We start from the raw sequence: 3,572 nt of genomic DNA, 5'->3' as shown, positions 1-3,572 counted from the left end.
TAATACGTGTTTATTATACATTATTGAGAAATTTAGTAACATTAATATTTTGTGAACACAAATTCAAAAAAAAAAAATTGAACATAAATAACCAAATTTAAAACGGTGAATATAAAAAGAAAATAATGTTTCGGGTGTGGAATCTTATAATCAATTGAATCTACTATAAATAATAAAAATAAGAAATTAATATGTGATTAATTTAATTTTTGAAAAACAAAGTGAAATGTATATTAATAATTCGTTGAAAAATTACATGGTTGTAGCGAAAATATTGAAATTTGGATGTAGTTATGATGGAATATCAATGAAGAATACGATATCGAATGGTAAACTTATAAGTGACCGAAATTTAAGTTTAAATTTGGTCTTCCATGTAAGGATAGAAATAATTTGAAATATCTTGATTCATGGGAATAATAAAATTAATAAATTATGAAAAGTTGTCATGTTTAATAATATTCACCAAATCATATGTGCCGAATAATATTTAAAAATGATGATAAAACGGTTATTTAATTTATAATATATTAAGTATTGATTATTAGCAATTATGTCAATTTGAATATTGTTTTATAAAATAACGCGGTTATTATTTTAGTATTAATTAATAATTAATATTCATGTAAATTAAAGTAAGATTACATTACAAATATGGTAATTATTTTTAGTTTGACAATAAGTTTTTTGAATATTAAAATGATAACTTATTCTAGTTAATGTCAAATCACAAAAATTAAAATCAAATCGGTTCTAATTTTACTAATATGACTAATTAGTTTAGAAATAAAAATCAGTTAATATTTAATAATAATACGTAGCTTAATTTTAGGAATGAAATAATAATAACAATAATAAAAAACATAAATTCTTTCCTTAATTATCGTTATTATAGTAGAACCTTTAAAATAAAAATTATATTCAAATAATCATCTCTAAAAATAACCGATTGATTATAAAAGGTACTATTAGAATGAATTATACAATAAGTTTTAATATTTCCATTTTTAAGGTTTTTCCGGACTCAGTTTATATTTAATAATAATACATTAAAAATACTTTAGGAATCAAATAATAACAATAATAAAAACATAAATTATTATTCCTTAATTATCGTTTTTACAGTCAAAGCTTTAAATAAAATTTGAATTTCAAATATTTAGTCAACAGGTTAAATATTAAATTAGATTTGAATACCAATTATAGTTAAATAATAATAGATAAACTTAATGTACATTTAAATTTTTAGAAAATTCTAGAATAAATTATATTTGGAATATCAATATTATATTGTAAGCGATATTTTAAATTATTATAAAAAATTTAGTAAATTTATAATTAATATTTATGGAATATTAAAGATCAATATTGTCTCTAATCGATTAGATTCCGTTAAATTGTATATGAAACAAATAATTTACAAAAAGATTTATTAAACACTAAAAAATATCGTAATTAACAAAATGTTAAATCGAAGTTTCTGACTTTTGATAAAACTGAATCAAAATTGGCCGGAAAAAAAAATCATAATTTGGACGGAAATTATGTTTGTTAATATTTAGTAAATAAAACAATAACAAATTGGACGGAAAAAAAATCAGAAATTGGACGGAAATTCACTTCTTAATATTTAGTAAACAAACAATAAGAAAGTGGACGGAAATTACCTTTAATATATTCATCGGATGATCGATCTGTTATAATCATCATTAACTGACCAAAAATATCGTTATAACATCGTCTCTGAGGAACGACCAATTGAACGGAATCGAATCGATTGGAGACATCAATAACCTTGGAAGTGAAGAAATCATAATAGGTTCAACAATTGTTGGCAAATACTGTAGACGTTCGATGTTGGATATGAGCGACGGAATTAGGGTTCGTATCTTCGTGAGGAGGTTAGAGAGAAAAATGAGTGGTGGAATTGGTTGTGGATTATGAAAAATGGACCGGGTATAGTTTTCTGTGGACGAAGCGGGTTATTTACAGGTCATGGGTTATAAACATTGTAAAATGGGTCCATGTGGAAGGATTTTAATATTGATTTATTTTAATGGCTAGAAATTAATAGAATAGGAAATATTACACATGGCATCTAGGTAGCATCCTATGTGGAGGGCCTAGAATGGTGCCATGTGTACAATTGTATTGCTTTAACAGTATTTAAAGATGTCATGAAGAAATTTCAATAAAATACTCCCTTCGTTCTATTAAAAGTGTCTACATTTCCTTTTTTATTTGTCTCTTACTAATGTCCACTATCAAAATTTATTAGTCAATTTCCAAGTTTACCCTTAAACACACACAACTAACATTAATAAACAATATATATGGACACAATTTCCAAGAGCATTATTGTTATTTGGTAAGCAAAAAAAAAAAAATTAACTACTATAAACTTTGTGTTTTTCAAACTAAGACATTTTGACCGAGACGAAGGATGTAGCAACTTATTCATAAAATTTCATGTAGGGGATTAAAGAAATGTATACCATGTCTATGGGGACAAATCAAGATTTTTATTTTATTTTTTATTTCTTTATTTGTTTAGAACGGCGACATTCGTGTATTTAGGCTACCGTACTCTCTAAATGGAGAGCCTTGATGTCCCACTCTAGCCAGAATATGTTGTCTTAACCGAACCCACGCTGGCTTCGGTGTTTGGCTTGGGCATTCCCCTAGGAAACCATACTGCTGACTGTCATTTAAGAGTTGTTGTGCCACCACAAGAGCAAATGTCTCTGCCGTAACACACGGTGAGACGAAACCCGGGTGGGCTCTAGGTTCGAACTGACAACCTTCACACAAAGCCTAGCTCAAATCCTTTATTGCCAATATTCACCCAAAAGTGACATAAGTGAGATACGAACTTGGGTCTCTATTGAAGAACCCAAGCCTCCTACCAGGACAAATAAAGATATCAACTCCTTGAGATGATTTTAGATTATCTTTATTCGTTTAATTATATTAATTGGTAGGTTTAATTAATCACCATTAATCAAAGAAGTCAATCAATTTAGTTGTTGGTAAACTAACTCTTATTAAATACTGTAAAGAGTAAACCCTCAATTGACGTCATTAACAAACGCATAAAAAGGCAAATTCTAAAGAATGTAGTATCTAAAGTTAAGTTAGTATTTCTATTTTTTTGGTTCTCCCAACAAAAGCGGGTCGCCAAGTTTAAAGGTTACATCAACCAAATATCACATAGCAAACTAATGAACTTAAAGACAATAGCATAGACGAGAAATCTATATATCTATATCTATATATTCTAATAAAAGACTACTTAATTTTGTCACTTGTCAATCTCATAGCCCTCCTTATTTTTTTTTCAACATATTTCAATATATGGTCCCTTATCTTTAAGTCATTTCAATATATAAATTCAAGTTTATTTTTATTAAAGGTAACTCTTAATCGATTCATTCATTAACATTGAATGGTGAAATAAGAAAATAAAGAAATTTCAAGATTGAAATTACAACCCTGTTATAATAAAATTTTCAAGTCACAGTTAATTGCAAATTAAAGAAAGTAAAAACAAATCATTGTCTAAGAATTTGGAT

This window comes from Bidens hawaiensis, unplaced genomic scaffold (assembly GCF_021521415.1).
Source record: "Bidens hawaiensis isolate Kalapana, Puna unplaced genomic scaffold, B.hawaiensis_p1.1 tig00000237_1, whole genome shotgun sequence".
NCBI lineage: Eukaryota > Viridiplantae > Streptophyta > Magnoliopsida > Asterales > Asteraceae > Bidens > Bidens hawaiensis.
Note: the sequence above shows the minus strand (reverse complement) of the source record.